Source organism: Eubalaena glacialis, chromosome 6 (genome assembly GCF_028564815.1).
Source record: "Eubalaena glacialis isolate mEubGla1 chromosome 6, mEubGla1.1.hap2.+ XY, whole genome shotgun sequence".
NCBI classification, from domain to species: Eukaryota; Metazoa; Chordata; class Mammalia; order Artiodactyla; family Balaenidae; genus Eubalaena; species Eubalaena glacialis.
The window spans coordinates 61,593,591-61,615,421 of NC_083721.1; positions in this window are offsets into that span (position 1 = coordinate 61,593,591).

Here is a 21,831-nt window from a genome sequence, read left to right on the forward strand (position 1 = left end):
CAACGTGAGTTGCCATTCCACGTCCCCCAATCCTTCCTGACCCCAGTTTGGGGACTGTAATCACACCTTGAATGGTTTCGAGAGGGTTTCTGTCTGCGATCAGTTAAAGTGGACTCTTGGGGAATCAATAGGAGTCTGAGGTTTCCTATATGCGTTGGGGGAAGGATATTTTATTATTCTCTGGGAATAAAGGGAAAAGATTCTTTTAAAACATTTTTCAAACTGAATACTTGTGTAATTAAAGCATTTTAATAAAAATTTCAAACAAAGACCATCAAAAGGTCAAGATTAGAGTGTGTAAGCAACCATCTCCAGGATGCTTTTTCCTGTTGAGGCAGCTTGGAGCTCACTGAGAAACCACAGAGTTAAATGATTATCCTGTGCCTTCCTAATTAGGAACAGGCTGTTCTCTGCAGTTTGATTAGTCTCGCTGGTAGTGATGGGATTACAGCTTATTAAAACTGACAGTGCTGTGGAGGGCAGGGAGCCAGGAAGGTCAAACTTACATGCTGAGCCAGCCACCAGCAAGGTTCTGCCTTTACCTGAAGGTTTGGTGTAATTGGCATTCATCCTAATATTCTTTTTCATTTCTTTATTTTTTTCAACTGTCAAGTCTCTTCCTCATTTTACACCTTTTCTCTCTCTTCTTCCTCATGGGAGTCCCTGACTTATGACCATATAACCCAAATAACAGTTGGCCAAACCAGAAAAGCAAGCCCAGTGTAGGCAGTGTGAAGTAGGGTAAACATACATCCTCGTTGTTCACAACAGTCCTGGTTTATGTCTGTGGTCCAGGCGTCATTACTAACAGCACCCCCTTTTACTCTCAAAAGTGCCCTGTTTGGACAAGTTATATGGTCACCCTAATGTGAGTGGTGGGGATGGTCAAACTAGAGAGCAGATGCCCCATCTAAACAGGACAGCTGCTACCCACCTCTCGCTAACTGCTGCTGTGGGTCCAGTGCTGTCAGATCTTCCTGTGTTTCAGAGAAGCCAAAAAATCTGGATTTTCACGTGAAAGCTCACAATTTTTAAATGCTGGATCAATTTTTAAAAAATATTCTGCTAGCCAGACAAAACCTAGGTGTGCCTAGTTTGCAGCCTGTGGGTTAGAATCTGGAGGGAAGACTGGCATCTTTAACATTTAAAAGTTTCTCAGTGATGCATAAAAATATATAGAAAAAGCACCTAGAGTTTCTAGCTCCTGCAGCTGATTACAGATTTCCCCATTAAGAGATCCCCATGTTAGGAACCAAATTATTAGTTATGCTTTTTTTAAAAAAATTACCAGTTTACATAATTAATCAGGATGCATTTTAAGTTCTAACTTTTTTTGTTTATTGTGTAATGCATCACTTGGAAATACTGAGGAAATATCCTTTTGTTTTTAGTGATGCATGAGTGGAACTAATGCTAGTTGGCAGTATTTGATTGTAAGAAATCAATAAAGTAATTGTTTTTTTTTTTTTTTAAAGAGATCCCTATGTTGTCCCAACTCCCTGGCACAATCCCCAGATAACTCCCAGAACCATTCCAAATCTGCCCAAAGGGAGGGTATGGATCGCCTTGTTCAACCTATTTTATGGTTGAGAAATGTTAGGCCTGGAGAAGAAAGAGTAGCAGTCACAGTGTCTTTCCTCTTAAGGAGTTTAAAACAGAAGCATATTTCTTTCCAGTTACCATTTTGGCTCTCCCCCGTCCTACCCTATTTCCTGCCGGGCTGTGCCCTTCCAGGGTCAGCAGTGATTTCCCAGTACCCGCTTTCCAAGGATCCTTTCTGACTCACAAAACCAGTTGGTACAAGGACATAAGGTCTCCTATCACACCTTCCAGCATTAACAGCAATAGTCCTGGCTGACACAGCTCAATTACTGTTTGTCGAGGGAACGAATATTTTCAGAGCAGTTGAGGCATTATCTTCAGATTATCGCCAGCTGAGCACTGGTTAGAAGTGACTGGCACAGCAATACGTGGTGGGACCTATAGGCTGAATGTCTTGTTAGTGTGGTTTTATCTCACTTTACGCTAAGCAAGCTCCCAGTGACCTGACACATTTGTATTCTCTTCTTTGACTCGGTTCTGCTTTCTACCATTAGCGTCTTCTAGTGCTGGCCTCAAAGCAATTTCCCCTGCTCTGACAAGAGGAACTCAGAGTGAACTTTTCTTTTGTTCTTATTCCTCACAATCCATTTTGAGACCAGGCTGAAGTTGCCAAGGACTTCAAACGCCTGTGCACCTGCCAGTGTGATTCAGAGGGATTAGCGCGTCCCACTCTGCACACTCTCCCTAATGTTCGTCTCTTTCTCTAAACTGCTGTCCCCTGCTGTCTGCTCCTTTGTCTGAGAAATACATTTTCTCGTATTATCCCCTTGTTCCCTGCCTCTTTCTGATGACTTCGGAACAAAATCAGGATGTGGCTATTAACGGTCTTCTTTCTTAACAGCCCAGGGTCACTTCCTTTTATTTAGTCCATTTTCCCTTCCCTCCCGAACAACATAATCATCTCTGCTTCAAATAAAAGTTTCATAACCATTTCATAACTACTCTTTATCGTTGCTATCAATAAGGCATATGAGAGAGGAGATAAAAGTAAGGGAAGAGAAGCCAAAAGGTGAGGGGGTGAGGGAATCTCCAAAACTGAGAAACGGGGCAAGCATCTTCGGGATGCTTCTTTCATGAAGAAATTAGGTAAGATTAGCCCTCAAGACTGAACGTTACAAGCCCAGTGGTCTGGTGAAGTTTTCCTCTAATTTTTATGGATGGAACGGGAAAATGGTCTCCCCTCGGAGGATCTGATTTCCTTCCAAATGGTTAAAGTACTACTCAGAACCATCCCAGGATCATTTATGTTGGTCATAAATCCTTTCATAGAATTCGATTACATAATAGATATAAGAGTTTTTCAAATCACACCTCCCAAAAGCTAAAATATTTACCCACATTTTCCAGCATTTTCCATTCCCTATTCATTTATTTTTATTCTCGTTTAACAAACTTATAGAACATTTTCATGACACTTCTGTGTATGATGATGCCATGATGCCAGCTGAAGAAAATACAAACTATGTAAATATATTCAGTCCCCCACATAGTAATTACACATCAAAAGAGAAGAGAATGACAGAGCATGTTCAATTTTTTCTTTTTTTACCCTGTATCTGATTTTGGTTAGACTCCAATTTCATGTTGTCTGAGTAGAAAAGTCGCTTCCAGTCATGTGAAAAAAGTCAGTTCAACTTCACTTTTCGACTTGAACATTCAGCTATTACCACAAATCCAACATGTCAGAAACTAGATTTATTGTCTATGTTCCTTCAATCAAACTAGTTCTCCACTTCAACTTCCTTGCCTCTGTCAATGGCACCTGTCTTCTAGTCAATCCAGCTGGGAAACTTACTCCTTGGATGAATGATATAATTCATAAAAGGGATAGGGATAAGATATTTTAAGGGAGAGAGCAACAAGGCTTGATAACTGGTTCCTAGGATGCAGTTAAGTCATGATTCAAGGAAGATTACCACCTGTCCTGCCCTCATCCCCTTCTTGTCTGATCCCACTCCTCTCTTTCTCTTTTAGTTTTACCATTCACTGCTACTAGGCTAAGCTGTCATAAATGTTACCTTCACTGGGACATTCCCTGACTAAAAACCTTCCATGGCCGTCCAATGCCATATAGATCAGCACTAAGCTGGCTGCATGAATGTCTAGGCCTGTCACAATCTGATGCTATCCAGTTGCCATGGACTTCCCTCCCCTCTTCCCCCCGCAAAAACAAAGTCTGAAGCCCAGTGTTTCCCAGTTTCACTCCTTGAACTCCCTAAATTGAGAGCATCTACTCTCCTTCAGGAACAAAGGCCAGAGGTAGGTGGAAGCCTAGGCCAAACAAAGTTCCTTGTGTGATCACCTCTCCTGGTTGCCCTCTGGGCCACCCCCGTAATTACTGCCTGTTATTCTAGGACTGGTAAGTCAGATTGACTTAGCAACTGTTTTCTTTTCCTTTTTTGGGTCCAGAAATCTGCAGCTGCATTTTAATGATGAGAGGACTGAGGAGTCACCAGAGATGGTAATTTTGTTTTGGTCAAAGTCTCATACATTTGCATATAAATGAAAAACAAAAGGACATTTAAATTGTAGAAGTTGGGGGAGGAAATAAGCTTTTCTCCTTGTCAAAAAAAGGATTCTTTGGTGACACAGAGAATATAATAATTTATCAACCCCCTCATTTTATACACAGAGGTAGAACCGTGGCCCAGATAGAATATGACTAACCCAAGGTCCAACAGGAAATGGGAGGCAAGGCTGGAACAGGAGTTTAGGAGTTTAGGTTTCCTTTCTCAGCTCTTCTCTCTGTCCCTATCTCTTGTTCTGCCCCATGCAGGCTCAGTACTCTTAAGCAGCTCCTACGTCATATACTAGGTGCTTGTGATGGTTAATTTTATGTGTCAACTTGACTGGGTAAGTGATGCCCAGATAGCTGGTAAAACATTATTTCTGAGTGTGTCTGTGAGGATGTTTCAGGAAAGATTAGCATTCGAATCCACAGACTGAATAAAGAAGATCTCTCTCGGACTGGGGTTGACGGCGTGAACACAGCCTGACGGGGTTAGCGCACCACAGCTGGCTGGGAGGGAGTCCAGGAAAAAGTCTGCAGCTGCCGAAGAGGCAAGAGACTTTTTCTTGCCTCTTTGTTTCGCGGCGCGCAAGGAGAGGGGATTCAGAGCGCCGCCTAAATGAACTCCAGAGACGGGCGCGAGCCGCGGCGATCAGCGTGGACCCCAGAGACGGGCATGAGACACTAAGGCTGCTGCTGCCGCCACCAAGAAGCCTGTGTGCGAGCACAGGTCACTCTCCTCACCTCCCCTCCCGGGAGCCTGTGCAGCCCGCCACGGCCAGGCTCCCGTGATCCAGGGACAACTTCCCCAGGAGAACGCACGGCGCGCCTCGGGCTGGTGCAACGTCACGCTGGCCTCTGCCGCCACAGGCTCGCCCCGCATCCGTATCCCTCCCTCCCCCCACCCGGCCTGAGTGAGCCAGAGCCCCCGAAGCAGCTGCTCCTTTAACCCCGTTCTGTCTGGGCGGGGAACAGACGCCCTCAGGCGACCTACACGCAGAGGCGGGTCCAAATCCAAAGCTGAACCCCGGGAGCTGTATGAACAAAGAAGAGAAAGGGAACTCTCTCCCAGCAGCCTCAGAAGCAGCGGATTAAAGCTCCACAAACAACTTGATGTGCCTGCATCTGCTGAACACCTGTATAGACAACGAATCATCCCAAATTCAGGAGGTGGACTTTGGGAGCAGGGTATATTAATTTTTCCCCTTTTCCTTTTTTTGTGAGTGTATATGTGTATGCTTCTGGGTGAGATTTTGTCTGTATAGCTTTGCTTTATAATAGCTTTATTTTACTTCACTATATTTTATCCTCTTTCTTTCTTTCTTTCTATTTTTTCTCCCTTTTACTCTGAGCCGTGTGGATGAAAGGCTCTTGGTGCTCCAGCCAGGCATCAGGGCTGTGCCTCTGAGGTGGGAGAGCCAACTTCAGGACACTGGTCCACAAGAAACCTCCCAGCTCCACGTAATACCAAACGGCGAAAATCTCTCAGACATCTCCATCTCAACATCAAGACCCAGCTTCACTCAATGACCAGCAAGCTACAGTGCTGGACACCCTATGCCAAACAACTAGCAAAACAGGAACACAGCCCCATCCATTAGCAGAGAGGCTGCCTAAAATCATAATAAGGCCACAGACACCCCAAAATACACCACCAGACGTGGACGTGCCCACCAGAAAGACAAGATCCAGCCACATCCACCAGAACACAGGCACTAGTCCCCTCCACCAGGAAGCCTACACAACCCACTGAACCAACCTTAGCCACTGGGGACAGATACCAAAAACAACAGGAACTACGAACCTGCAGCCTGCGAAAAGGAGACCCCAAACACAGTAAGATAAGCAAAATGAGACGACAGAAAAACACACAGCAGATGAAGGAGCAGGGTCAAAACACACCAGACCTAACAAATGAAGAGGAAATAGGTAGTCTACCTGAAAAAGAATTCAGAATAATGATAGTAAGGATGATCCAAAATCTTGGAAATAGAATAGACAAAATGCAAGAAACATTTAACAAGAACGTAGAAGAACTAAAGAGGAACCAAGCAATGATGAAAAACACAATAAATGAAATTAAAAATACTCTAGATGGGATCAATAGCAGAATAACTGAGGCAGAAGAACGGATAAGTGACCTGGAAGATAAAATGGTGGAAATAACTACTGCAGAGCAGGATAAAGAAAAAAGAATGAAAAGAACTGAGGACAGTCTCAGAGACCTCTGGGACAACATTAAACACACCAACATTCGAATTATAGGGGTCCCAGAAGAAGAAGAGAAAAAGAAAGGGACTGAGAAAATATTTGAAGAGATTATAGTTGAAAACTTCCCTAATATGGGAAAGGAAATAGTTAATCAAGTCCTGGAAGCACAGAGAGTCCCATACAGGATAAATCCAAGGAGAAACACGCCAAGACACATATTAATCAAACTGTCAAAAATTAAATATAAAGAAAACATATTAAAAGCAGCAAGGGAAAAACAACAAATAACACACAAGGGAATCCCCATAAGGTTAACAGCTGATCTTTCAGCAGAAGCTCTGCAAGCCAGAAGGGAGGGGCAGGATATACTTAAAGTGATGAAGGAGAAAAACCTACAACCAATATTACTCTACCCAGCAAGGATCTAATTCAGATTTGATGGAGAAATTAAAACCTTTACAGACAAGCAAAAGCTGAGAGAGTTCAGCACCACCAAACCAGCTTTACAACAAATGCTAAAGGAACTTCTCTAGGCAAGAAACACAAGAGAAGGAAAACACCTACAATAACAAACCTAAAACATTTAAGAAAATGGGAATAGGAACATACATATCGATAATTACCTTAAATGTAAATGGATTAAATGCTCCCACCAAAAGACACAGACTGGCTGAGTGGATACAAAAACAAGACCCATATATATACTGTCTACAAGAGACCCACTTCAGACCTAGAGACACATACAGACTGAAAGTGAGGGGATGGAAAAAGATATTCCATGCAAATGGAAATAAAAAGAAAGCTGGAGTAGCAATTCTCATATCAGACAAAATAGACTTTAAAATAAAGACTATTACAAGAGACAAAGAAGGACACTATATAATGATCAAGGGATCGATCCAAGAGGAAGGTATAACAATTGTAAATATTTATGCACCCAACATAGGAGCACCTCAATACATAAGGCAAATACTAACAGCCATAAAAGGGGAAATCGACAGTAACACAATCATAGTAGGGGACTTTAACACCCCACTTTCACCAATGGACAGATCATCCAAAATGAAAATAAATAAGGAAACACAAGCTTTAAATGATACATTAAACAAGATGGACTTAATTGATATTTATAGGACATTCCACCCAAAAACAACAGAATACACATTTTTCTCAAGTGCTCATGGAACATTCTCCAGGATAGATCATATCTTGGGTCACAAATCAAGCCTTGGTAAATTTTAAAAAATTGAAATCGTATCAAGTATCTTTTCCTACCACAACGCTATGAGACTAGATATCAGTTACAGGAAAAGATCTGTAAAACTACAAACACATGGAGGCTACACAATACACTACTTAATAACGAAGTGATCACTGAAGAAATCAAAGGGGAAATCAAAAAATACCTAGAAACAAATGACAATGGAGACACGATGACCCAAAACCTATGGGACGCAGCAAAAGCAGTTCTAAGAGGGAAGTTTATAGCAATACAAGCCTACCTCAAGAAACAGGAAACATCTCGAATAAACAACCTAACCTTGCACCTAAAGCAATTAGAGAAAGAAGAACAAAAAAACCCCAAAGCTAGCAGAAGGAAAGAAATCATAAAGATCAGATCAGAAATAAATGAAAAAGAAATGAAGGAAACAATAGCAAAAATCAATGAAACTAAAAGCTGGTTCTTTGAGAAGATAAACAAAATTGATAAACCATTAGCCAGACTCATCAAGAGAAAAAGGGAGAAGACTCAAATCAATAGAATTAGAAATGAAGAAGGAGAAGTAACCACTGACACTGCAGAAATACAAACGATCATCAGAGATTACTACAAGCAACTCTATGCCAATAAAATGGACAACCTGGAAGAAATGGACAGATTCTTAGAAATGCACAACCTGCCGAGACTGAACCAGGAAGAAATAGAAAATATGAACAGACCAATCACAAACACTGAAATTGAGACTGTGATTAAAAATCTTCCAACACACAAAAGCCCAGGACCAGATGGCTTCACAGGCGAATTCTATCAAACATTTAGAGAAGAGCTAACACCTATCCTTCTCAAACTCTTCCAAAATATAGCAGAGGGAGGAACACTCCCCAACTCATTCTACGAGGCCACCATCACCCTGATACCAAAACCAGACAAAGATGTCACAAAGAAAGAAAACTACAGGCCAATATCACTGATGAACATAGATGCAAAAATCCTCAACAAAATACTAGCAAACAGAATTGAACAGCACATTAAAAGGATCATACACCATGATCAAGTGGGGTTTATCCCAGGAATGCAAGGATTCTTCAATATACGCAAATCAATCAACGTGATACACCATATTAACAAATTGAAGGAGAAAAACCATATGATCATCTCAATAGATGCAGAGAAAGCTTTCGACAAAATTCAACACCCATTTATGATAAAAGCCCTGCAGAAAGTAGGCATAGAGGGAACTTTCCTCAACATAATAAAGGCCATATATGACAAACCCACAGCCAATATTGTCCTCAATGGTGAAAAAGTGAAACCATTTCCACTAAGATCAGGAACAAGACAAGGTTGCCCACTCTCACCACTATTATTCAACATAGTTTTGGAAGTGTTAGCCACAGCAATCAGAGAAGAAAAAGAAATAAAAGGAATCCAAATCGGAAAAGAAGAAGTAAAGCTGTCACTGTTTGCAGATGACATGATACTATACATAGAGAATCCAAAAGATGCTACCAGAAAACTACTAGAGCTAATCAATGAATTTGGTAAAGTATCAGGATACAAAATTAATGCACAGAAATCTCTTGCATTTCTATACACTAATGACGAAAAATCTGAAAGTGAAATTAAGAAAACACTCCCGTTTACCACTGCAACAAAAAGAATAAAATATCTAGGAATAAACCTACCTAAGGAGACAAAAGACCTGTATGCAGAAAATTATAAGACACTGATGAAAGAAATTAAAGATGATACAAATAGATGGAGAGATATACCATGTTCTTGGATTGGAAGAATCAACATTGTGAAAATGACTCTACTACCCAAAGCAATCTACAGATTTCAATGCAATCCCTATCAAACTACCACTGGCATTTTTCACAGAACTAGAACAAAAAATTTCACAATTTGTATGGAAACACAAAAGACCCCGAATAGCCAAAGCAATCTTGAGAACGAAAAATGGAGCTGGAGGAATCAGGCTCCCTGACTTCAGACTATATTACAAAGCTACAGTAATCAAGACAGTTTGGTACTGGCACAAAAACAGAAATATAGATCAATGGAACAGGATAGAAAGCCCAGAGATAAGCCCACGCACATATGGTCACCTTATCTTTGATAAAGGAGGCAAGCATATACAGTGGAGAAAAGACAGCCTCTTCAATAAGTGGTGCTGGGAAAATTGGACAGATACATGTAAAAGTATGAAATTAGAACACTCCCTGACACCATACACAAAAATAAACTCAAAATGGATTAAAGACCTAAGCGTAAGGCCAGACACTATCAAACTCTTAGAGGAAAACATAGGCAGAACACTCTATGACATAAATCACAGCAAGATTCTTTTTGACCCAGCTCCTAGAGAAATGGAAATAAAACACAAATAAACAAATGGGACCTAATGAAACTTAAAAGCTTTTGCACAGCAAAGGAAACCATAAACAAGACCAAAAGACAACCCTCAGAATGGGAGAAAATATTTGCAAATGAAGCAACTGACAAAGGATTAATCTCCAAGATTTACAAGCAGCTCATGCAGCTCAATAACAAAAAAACGAACAACCCAATCCAAAAATGGGCAGAAGACCTAAATAGACATTTCTCCAAAGAAGATATACAGATGGCCAACAGACACATGAAAGAATGCTCAACATCATTAATCATTAGAGAAATGCAAATCAAAACTACAATGAGATATCATCTCACACCGGTCAGATTGGCCATCATCAAAAAATCTAGAAACAATAAATGCTGGAGAGGGTGTGGAGGAAAGGGGACACTCTTGCACTGTTGGTGGGAATGTAAATTGATACAGCCACTATGGAGAACAGTATGGAGGTTCCTTAAAAAACTACAAATAGAACTACCATACGACCCAGCAATCCCACTACTGGGCATATACCCTGAGAAAACCATAGTTCAAAAAGAGTCATGTACCAAAATGTTCATTGCAGCTCTATTTACAATAGCCAGGACATGGAAGCAACCTAAGTGTCCATCATCGGATGAATGGATAAAGAAGATGTGGCACATATATACAATGGAATATTACTCAGCCATAAAAAGAAATGTAATGGAGGTATTTGTAATGAGGTGGATGGAATTAGAGTCTGTCATACAGAGTGAAGTAAGTCAGAAAGAGAAAAACAAATACAGTATGCTAACACATATATATGGAATCTAAGGAAAAAAAAAAAAAGGCCATGAAGAACCTAGTGGCAAGTCGGGAATAAAGACACAGACCTACTAGAGAATGGACTTGAGGATATGGGGAGGGGGAAGGGTGAGATGTGACAGGGTGAGAGAGTGTCATGGACATATATACACTACCAAATGTACAATAGATAGCTAGTGGGAAGCAGCCGCATAGCACAGGGAGATCAGCTCGGTACTTTGTGACCACCTAGAGGGATGGCATAGGGAGGGTGGGAGGGAGGGAGATGCAAGAGGGAAGAGATATGGGAACATATGTATATGTATAACTGATTCACTTTGTTATAAAGCAGAAACTAACACACCATTGTAAAGCAATTATACTTCAATAAAGATGTTTAAAAAAAAAAAAAAAAAAGATCTCTCTCACCAGTGCGGTGGTCATCATCCAGTTTCTCGAGGGCCTGAATAGAACAAAAAGGCAGAGGAAAGCTGAATTAGCTCTCTTGCTTGAGCTGGGACATCCACCTTCTCCTGTTCCTCTGGATATCGATGTTCCTGATTCTTGGCCCTTTGGACTCGGACTGGAACTTACACCATTTGCTCCCCTGGTTCTCAGGACCTTGGGTTTGGACTGGAACTACATCACCAGCTTCTCTGGGCCACCAGCTTGTGGATGGCAGATCAGATTGTAGGACTCCTTGACCTACATAATTATGTGAGCCAATTCCTATAATAAATCTCTCCTATCTGTCTTCTATCTATCTATCTATCTATCTATCTATCTATCTATCTATCTATCTATCTATCTATCTATCATCTCTCTATCTCCTTTTGGTTCTGTTTCTCTGGAGAACTCTGACAGGCATGATTTTACCACTCTGGCAGTGGCTGTAGCCTCCCCAGCTGCTGGGATAATAGTGATTCTTGAACACAAAGGTCATTCTGTTTGTAGATACATTTTTAAAAGTCTGCATTGACCTCATTATGACTGTGGGCACCACGTTGGGTTGGCAAAGATGTCGCAAGCCTAGTTCAGAAAGATCATATAGACCAAGCTTTCCCCAATGTATTACATTATGCCATTTATAATCCCTTCTCTGGCCTATACCCTTCCCATAATTGTAAAGGGCCCCACTGCTTTTTATGAATTTTGTGTCAGGGGAGGGGAAGGAGTGAGCAATGGTGTTTATCATCCAGGGCCTCATCAGGTGATCGTATCTTTTTCTCATGGGTCCTTGATGATCTATGGAATTTGGTCCAGCTAAATCAATACATAAAAACAAATCTTGAGGGACTTCCCCATAATTTGGCACTGGGGACATTGTTCAGTCATATATATCCTCACCATCATGATTCTTCCAATACCTAGCATTCGTTCATTCAGTCAGTCAAGAAAAAACTTATCCAGTTCCAACTAAGTGTCAGGCACTCTCTACACTTGGGGTTCAATGACAAACACCCCACAGAGAGCACCTACCTTCTTGGAATTTATAGACCAGGAGCAAACTCAAAATTACATACATTCTACAGAGTTAGAAAACTTCACTTTGCTCAACAATCTATTAAATCATATCCCAAGCACGAAAGAAGACTATGAAACTGTCCTAAGAAATGAGAGAATGTAGAAGATCACCAGATGATAATACCTATAGAAAAAGAAAATACAAATGTTAAAGAGTTTTCTACTATTCATTAATGAAGAAATAGAACTGCGGGCCAAATTAGTGAGCTGAGTTTGCCTGGGCTGGCTCACACTAATTCAAATGGAGTGTTCTTCATTTTAAGGCTCCCAACAAATCTACAATCCCTCAAAAAAGTATAATTTATATTTGAGAAAACAGGCTGGAACAATCAAATAACTACTTACAATTATGTACCTTGATTCCAGGAATATCTAGCTCTGGAGCCTACACTATAATTCCAACCTCACCCCTTTCTCACTCACTGGCACCTGGCGTCCAGGGTAGGGCACTGCAATGGATATATAGCCTACCTTCTTTTAATAAATGTATTTCTACAGAACATGTCACTGATTTTTTTTAAACAGAATTTTGAAAGAAGTGATCTAATCTTGATGTCTAGAAGATAATCATGGGAGTAGAGACCTTTCCTAATGACCCAGTAATTATTCAAAACCTTCTTGGAGCAACGTTTGGAAACAGAGTTTGGGAAAGGAGTTCAGACTGGAAAGCAGACCCAGCTGAGTGTTCTTAATGACAGCATTGTATATGTGCTTTACATTTTAGAAAATAACAAAAGGTCATTTGAATCCATGTCTCATGAGATGGTCAAGCTAAGTAATTCTGGTTATGATTTTTTTTTAAAGGGTGTGGGTATATGGGTCAGAGTAGCTGCAAAGCAAACTACTACTGGTTTTCTCGTGTGATTTTTGAAGTCAGTAAAAAGAACCTAGCTAGAAAGCCACATTTGGAGTGTTCATCCAGAAAACAAAAAATTAAAGAAGTTGCCATTTCATACTATTAACCTGTTTGGATGCCTGATAATATTTGTCGATGGATGGTCTATTCATTCAACATGTATTGCCTGCTTATATGTCCCACATTTGCTGGATGGTGGAGATTGAAAGGTGAAAATGTCAGGGGTTTTGCTTTTGAGATCACAGCTTAGTGGAGAAAATAAACATTTTACTGTGCAAAACAGCGCAGTAACCACATTGCTGGTGGGATATACAAAGTATAATACCATGGTATGAAAGTTTTACTCACCATGTTTTTTTAACCAAAATAGGAACATGTAGTTGGATGAATGTGAATCTACTTATGGGGACAACAGGGAAAATAGTTGACTTGGTAATTTAAAAAAGGATGTATAGAGCTTTACCAAGGGAAGAAGATTCCAGGCCACTAACCAAGTGGTCCAGGAATTCCTCCCGGACTTGCCTGTGTTCTTTCCACGGTGCCATGTTGCCTCTGATTACCCTTCCATTATCCATCCCTTACTCACCCACAATTTGCTGACTGACTAGGCAGGCAATGCAAGGGATACAGAAGAAAGGAATGTTGTTTCCTCTGATAAAATGAAACCCAGAATCCCTGAAGTTTAGCGCTGGAAGGAAGGTGGTATTCCACAAAGGGGTGGTTCACTGATTCCAGCCATCCCAGCGTTCTCCCGCTGGGATTTAACTTCCCTCTGGAGGTTTCATATTCAAGTTAGCCCTGTCTCCATCATGTGAGCTTCTCCTGGAGGAACGCTGGCTCAAGCTGGATTGGAAATATTTGTCTCCTTCCCTGACAGCAGTTGGAATTTCTTCATTTTTTCACATAGATGATCTAAATCTTTAGATCCACAATCTTTTTTATTTTTTATTTATTTTTAAAATTTGTTTATTTATTTTTGGCTGCATTGGGCCTTCGTTGCTGCGTGTGGGCTTTCTCTAGTTGCAGCGAGTGGGGGCTACTCTTCATTGCGGTGCTTGGGCTTCTCATTGTGGTGGCTTCTCTTATTGCAGAGCACAGGCTCTAGGTGCGTGGGTTTCAGTAGTTGTGGCATGCGGGCTCAGTAGTTGTGGCTCGTGGGCTCTAGAGAGCAGGCTCAGTAGCTGTGGCTCAGTAGTTGTGGAGCACGGGCTTAGTTGCTCCACGGCATGTGGGATCTTCCTGGACCAGGGCTCGAACCCCTGTCCCCTGCATTGGCAGGCGGATTCTTAACCACTGTGCCACCAGGAAAAAGTCCCACAATCTTTTTTAAATTTCAGCATTGGGGGTGATGTAGGGTAGCAGAGGGAACGTGGGGAGTTACCGCCCACAATTGGGTGTCTGCTTCAAAGCCAGGGGAGGTATTCTGGCCACTGTTACAACCTCTCCTGGAATCAGAAGTGATTGACTTCTGTGATTGACATAACCAGCAGCTAATCCTGGGTTTCCCTGGTGGTGCAGTGGTTAAGAATCCGCCTGCCAAAGCAGGGGACACGGGTTTGAGCCCTGGTCCGGGAAGATCCCACATGCCCCGGAGCAACTAAGCTCGTGTGCCACAACTACTGAGCCTGCACTCTAGAGCCCCTGAGCCACAACTACTGAGCCCACGTGCCACAACTACTGAAGCCCATGCGCCAAGAGCCCGTGCTCCACAACAGGAGAAGCCACCGCAATGAGAAGTCCACGCACCGCAACGAAGAGTAGCCCCCGCTCGCTCCAGCTAGAGAAAGCCCGTGCAGCAACGAAGACCCAACACAGCCAAAAATAAAGAAATAAAAATAATAAAGTTCCCTTTAAAAAAAACCACATGTATTATAGCGGCTAATCCTGATTCCATTATCTCCTTTGCAGTGGATTCAATAAACAAGACCCTTGCTATTCTTTGACAGAAACTCTAAACAGCAAGCTGATGCCATTTTCTTAGTGTCAACCGATCAGCTCAGGGCGAATCTTGTTTGTTCTACATTCATATCTATTCCTCCCACTCCTATCTGGATTATTTTGAAGCAAATTACAGACAATTTATGATATCATTTGTAAACATTTCAACATGTATCTTTAAAAAATAAGGACTCTTAAAAAATTAATAATAATTTAAAAAACAACCAAGAAACTCTAAAATACACACGTGAAATAGCTGACCACTTCAGATATTACTTCATTACACACTATACCACTTTATCCTATTATTGATTAAAGACTAGTGATTTTTACTGAAAAATCTTTGAAAGTGGTTCAATAAAAAAATTTCACCAATCAATAAACAAATAAATAAGTAAACACAGTACTGTTATTCCACTTAAAATGAATAATACCTTACTATAACCAAATACCTAGACAGTACTCAAAGTTCCTCCAACATCTCATAATGTTTTAGAGTTGATTTGTTTGAATCAGCATCTATGTAGCTATTAATTGCTTGAAATGTGGCTAGTCTGAATTGTTATATCCTTAAAGCGTAAAATATACAACAGATTTCAGAAATTTAGCACATAAAAAAGATGCAAACAATAATTTTTACCCTGTTAACATTTCAATGATAAATAATATTTAATACATTGGAATAAATATATTATTATTAAAATTAATTTTACTTATTTACTTTTACTTTTTTAATGTGGCTGGTAGAAAATTTTTAATTACCTGTGTGGTTTATATTATATTTCTGTTGGATAGTGATGATCTAGAGGCTTGATCAGGTTCAGATTTGATGTTTCTGGCAAGACCATTTCGGGGATGGTGGTGTGTTCTTCCACGTGGAGGCATGTAATGGTTCGTTCACTTTTCGTGCTGTTAAGATTGATCAGTGGTCCTGACATTGCAGCCTGATCCATCAGCTTTTCATCTAATGGTCGTGGCAGCCACTAATGATCATTTCCCAGATCCACTATTTCATTAGTGGCTGCTGTGGACTGAATATTTGTGTCCCCCCCCAAATTCATGTTGAAACCCTAACCCCAATGTGATGGTAATTGGAGATGGGGCCTTTATGAGATAATTAGGTTTAGATGAGATCATGATGGAGTCCTCATGGTGGGATCAGTGTCCTTATAAGAAGAAACTAGAAAACTACGTTCTCTCCACCATCAGAGGGTACAGCAGGAAGGTGGCCACCTGCAAACCAGGAAAAGGGCTCTCACCAGACACCGAATCTGCCAGCACCTTGATCTTGGACTTTCCAGTCTCCAGAACTGTGAGAAATTAGTATTTGTTGTTTAAGTCACCCTGTGCACGGTATTCTGTTACAACAGCCCAAGTTGATTAAGACAGGGGTTTCTAGGTAACAGTCTGCCATTACTTCTGTCTTTATTAGTTGGAGTATTTCTGTAAAGAAAAACCTTTCCTCACCAAAGATTTGGTTTTATTGAGGTTCAAATTATATAGGATAAGTGCTTGATTATTTTCTTGTGTTTACCAGTTTTCAAAAGAATGTGTTGTTTTCTTAGCATCCTCCAAAAGTAACAAATGAGAGTTTTTTAAAATTTATATTTTAAGTATCATAATGTACTCACAACATTTTAACTGCCTGTTGTTTTAAAAACCATTCCAGTTATCCTTTGTGATGCTCAAATTGTCTCAACTTTGGCCATTAGAAGGATCATCCTGTTGGCTTCTGAGTCCTTTTGACACAATCCCAATATTTATTTTTTTCTTTCTGGTATAATAAGATGTTCCAGGATCATATTTTACATTTCCTGCCCCAAATTGGAATTAACCATTTTGCAAAGAAGTTCTGATTCCTTTTATTGGAAAGTGCTTTTTCAGAGACCATAATCTGGGTTCTAGGAGTATTTATTTCTATACATTATGATCATTGCGTCTACGTTTTTTCAGTGGAAAGAGCAAAGAAATACATATTTTTTAAAAGCGAAAATACTCTGTGAACTCAAAGTCAAATTTAGATTATGGGGTTTTAACATAACTTTTGTTATGTTAAACATATTACATTTATATCTCCTTTTACACTGAAAATTTTAGTTCCTTAATGACATCAGCCTAATTACTTATTTTGATTTACCCCACCCACATATGCAACAGTGTCAGAGTAACAATTCTAATATTATTACTAACAATGTGATGTCTCATAACAGTTTAAAGGTTCTTTATAATTCTTCATGCTCTTGGAGATGTACACCTCTTAGAGATGTACAGTCAATTACGTGTTTTAAAGTCACTTGGAATGACTCCTCTCTCTGGCTAAATCAACTCTATTCACAGATTTGTTTATTTTATTTTGCTTTTGATTGTTAAGGGTTGCTTATTTTCATGAGTATTTAATCCAGATAAGGGTGAGTGGTTTTTTCTTTCAACACTTTAAATATTTCACTCTGTTCTCTTCTTGCTTGCCTGGTTTCTGAAGAGAAGTTGTAATTCTTATCCTTGTTCTCTACAGGTAAGTTGCTCTTTTCCTCTGGCTTCTTTCAAGATTTGTTTTCCTCTTTGTCTTTGGTTTTCTGCAGTTTGAATATAATATTCCTAGGTGTAGATTTTTTTATATTTATCCTGCTGGGTGTTCTCTGAGCTTCCTGGATCTGTGGTTTGATGTGTGTCATTGATTTTGGAAAATTCTCAGCCATTATTACTTCAAATAAGTCTCCAAACTTCTCTTTTTTATAAGGACACTGGTCATATTGGATTAGGGGCCTTTCTAATGACCTCATTTTAACTTGATTACCCTTGTAAAGACCCTATCTCCAAAGGTAGTGTTCTGAGGTACTGGGGATTAGAACTTCAAGATTTCTTTTCTGAGGGACACAATTCAACCCATAACAATGATATAAACTCAAATCTGTATAAAATTGAAGACTGAATTAGTAAACTGAAGATAGTATATATTGAGAAATTCACCCAGAATATAGCCCAGAGACCCATATATACATATGTGTATGGTCTGAGTGTTTGTGTCCCCTCCAAACTCAAATTTTGAAACACTAAACCCAAGTGTGATGGTATTAGGAGGTGGGGCCTGTGGAGCTAATTAAGATTAGAGAAGGTCATGAGGGTGGAGACCTCAGGAATGGGATGAGTGCCCTTATAAGAGTCACAAAGAGCTTGCTTCCCTTCTCTGCTCTCTGCCATATGAGGACACAATGAGAAGTCTGCAGTCTGCAACCCAGAAAAGCACTCTCACCAGAATCCAGCCATGCTGGCACCCTGATCTAGGACTTCCAGCCTCCAAAACTGTGAGAAATAAATGTCTGTTGGTTATAAGCCACTCAGTCTGTGGTATTTTTGTTACAGCAGCCTGAACAAGACAATGTGTGTGTGTATTTATTCAGACTATATATGTGTGATGTATTTATTTAATTAATTTACTTCAGTTAAGAGACATGGAGGATAGATTCAAAGGTTCCAACATTCCAGTATATCTAATAGGATTTTTATTGCAGAAGGCATTACTAACAGCCTACCCAATCACCATTACTCCTCCATCCTTAATAGCAGTATCCTGATATTTTTCAGGGAGGAAATGTGCCTAGCTAAAAATACTTGATTTCCCAGTCTCTCTTGCAACTAAGGTAGTCATGTGACCAGTTCTGGATGGTGAGATACCAGCAGAAATCCCTGGGTAGGCCATTCTTTCCTTAATACGAAATCAAAGCTCCATTAGGAGAAAGCTCTTCACCCTATAGCATTTCTCCCACTGCCCCTCATCAAAAGTCTCAGTTGATTTTTACAGAGTAATTTAACAAACGTAATCTCTACCTTTTGAAAAAAAAAATTTTCCTGACCAAGACGAATTGATCCCCAAAATGCAAATGATTTTACATCAGAAAATCTATTAATATACCACACAACCAATTAAAAGAAAAAAACTCTATGATCAACTTAGTAGATACAGAAAAAAGAAAGCACATTTGATAAAATTAAACATTCTTGCACTCTCTTATTCGTTCATTTAAAGGAAAAAAGTAGCAGAATAAGTATTGGGGAGTTGAGAGTTGCTATTATATCAATATATAAAGAGTGCCTTTTATAGGTGACATATGAGTAGACACCTCAAGGAAGTGAGGCAGTGAGCCATGCTGACATCTGAGGGAAGAATGTTAGGGATATAGGCTTTGAGATGGGAACATGTGTAGCGCTTTTTAAGTCATAAAAGACATAAACAACTAAACTCTTAGCACTTATGGGTAGAAGAAAATATCCTTAACTGGACAAAAGGTATCTATCAAAATCTTGCAGAAAGTTAATAATGAAACTAAAAAACTATATCACCACTTCTATTCCACATTCTACTGAACATCCTAAACAATGTAATAAGACGAGAAAAAGAGTAAGAGGTACAGAAATTACAAAGAAGTTCCAAAATAGATCTTATTTTCAGTCAACATTTTTGATTACATAGGAAATCTAAGAGAATCTACAAACTACAAGACTTAATCAGAGAGTCATTGAAGGTTTCTGGATACAATATCAATATAAAATGATCAATTGTATTTCTATATTGTGGTAATAAGCAAATTGCAATTGTAATAATGATATTTCATCAATGACAGCCATAAAGCTATAAAGTGTCTAGGAACAAATAATACCCATTAGATTAACAAATTAAATAGGTAACAACTCAAAGGTTTGAAAGAATATGGATAAATGGGAACTCATAAACTAAATATGGGGAAGTAAATTAACACAACCACTTTGGAGAAAAATTTGATAATATCTACTAAAGTAAAAGATGTGCAAATCTTTCTACCAATAATTTCTCTTATAGGTTTATATCCTAGAAAAACTTCAGCACATATGCTCAAGGATATATTATAAAAATATTCGTTATAGCTTTTTAAAACAATAAAGATTTCAGAAGAGATTAAAGGATTATCAACAGGAGAATGGTATGTTTACATAGAGTTAAAATGAATGATTGAACTAAACTTCCATGTATCAACTAATGTAAAAAAAGAATTTTCAGAGAATAGTACTTATATATACTTTGAAAGCATAAAATAAAATACAATATGGATATATGTGTATGTAGCAAAGCATAAAACATGATGAAAATGATAAACATTTAATGCCAAATAGTGATTCCTTCTGAGCATAGAAGGAGAAAAATGCTATAAAGATGATTAAGTGTTTTTGTAATGTACTCTTTCTTTTAAAAGATCTGAAATGAATATAGCAAAATGTTAACATCTGATATAGCTATTAGGTGTAGTATTATTCTCTAAAGTTTTCTGAGTATTTGATACATTTTATGATATTTTCAAAAGTGAAATAAATCATCTAAGAAGACAACATTTTTAATCTCATGGACCACTCCCAGGGTTGCAGAATTTAGTGTTTCTACCAGCTGGATGTTCCAGTTCCCCTCTCTGAGCTCCCTGTCTCCTCTTTAGGAAGTTAGTATGAGGTCATGTTTGTGTAACCACCAGGGCAGCCCAACGAGAACCAACTTTTTATTTGTTCCCTATGGTTTTGGTTTTTCTTCCTGACAAGAACTAAAACTCATGTTCTATTTCCACCCCCTTGATGTTGCTCATGGATTGACATAATTAAACGAACGAGAACTTTGAGGTTTCTCCTACATTTCTTCAGAGTGAAACCTGATGAAGTTTGAAGGTGATGGTGCTGGGCCGAGTGAGAATATGGGTGGGATGGCGTTACCAGGCAAGCTTTGTTTTCTTCTTCACTGAAAGGAATTACTCCTCCTAGCTTTCTTAGCTTCTTTCTAGCTTCTCACTGAATTCTTTATTTCTTACTAACATATCTCACAGCTTCTCTCTCTTTTTTCTAAACTTGAATTTATTTTCACTTGATCAAGCTGTTTTCCTACTTCCTTTCAATTTCTACTCTACGCAGCACAACTTCCCTTATCCCACAGAATCTTTGCTCCCTCACTTTACCTCCCTTTGCAAATCCTGAGCAAGACTTGCCCTTATCTCCACTCCCCTCCCTCTATCTCAGTCTTCTGGACAGTTTTGTCTTTATAGTATTTTCAAAAGTTAGACAAATCATCTAAGAGGCAGTAACATTTTTATCTCATGAAACCCTCCTACGTCCTAGGCTTTAATCCCCATATGTGTGGAGACAGGGCATTCTTTTTTTTTTTTTGAGACATTAGTAGTTTTATCGATAGGGGAACTTACACATCTGAAGAAAGGTCCTGGAGTGACACCCCGCTGTGTGTGGCCGCAGACGGCAGCGGGAGGTGGCGGCAGGCTTCGCTGGGGGCGGAGGGGGAGATTACCAGTTATAGGGGAATTGACATGTCAGGTAGGCTCATTAGTTACCAGGGAAACCAGTAGAGGGTCACACCCCTCACCGCCCCTTTGATAAGAACAATCACTATCTGGGGCCTGGGGTAAGTATGTAGGAAAGTCAGTCATATGAGTAAGATACAGGTGAAGCAGGCACTGGTCAGGCAGGGGATGTACGGAGAGCAAGAGAACAGCCATCCTGAGTGGCCTGACCGCACACTCCACCCCTACATACCCTGCAGGACCCTTATAGTCTTGGTCTGCCCCTCTTCTGCGATATCCCTGGAGTCAGGTATGTAGAGGGGCACTGCAACCGGTTACCACAAATACAATACAGACAGGCCACCCCTGGTTTTCACAAACCCAGGGCCACCCCCATGGGGAGAGGTGGGAACAGGGCAATTCTTGATTTAAAAAACTCAGTTCTCAGACTTGTGTTTGCCAAGAGGCGGAGGTAGAGGAGGAATGGATTGGGAGTTTGAGATTAGCAGA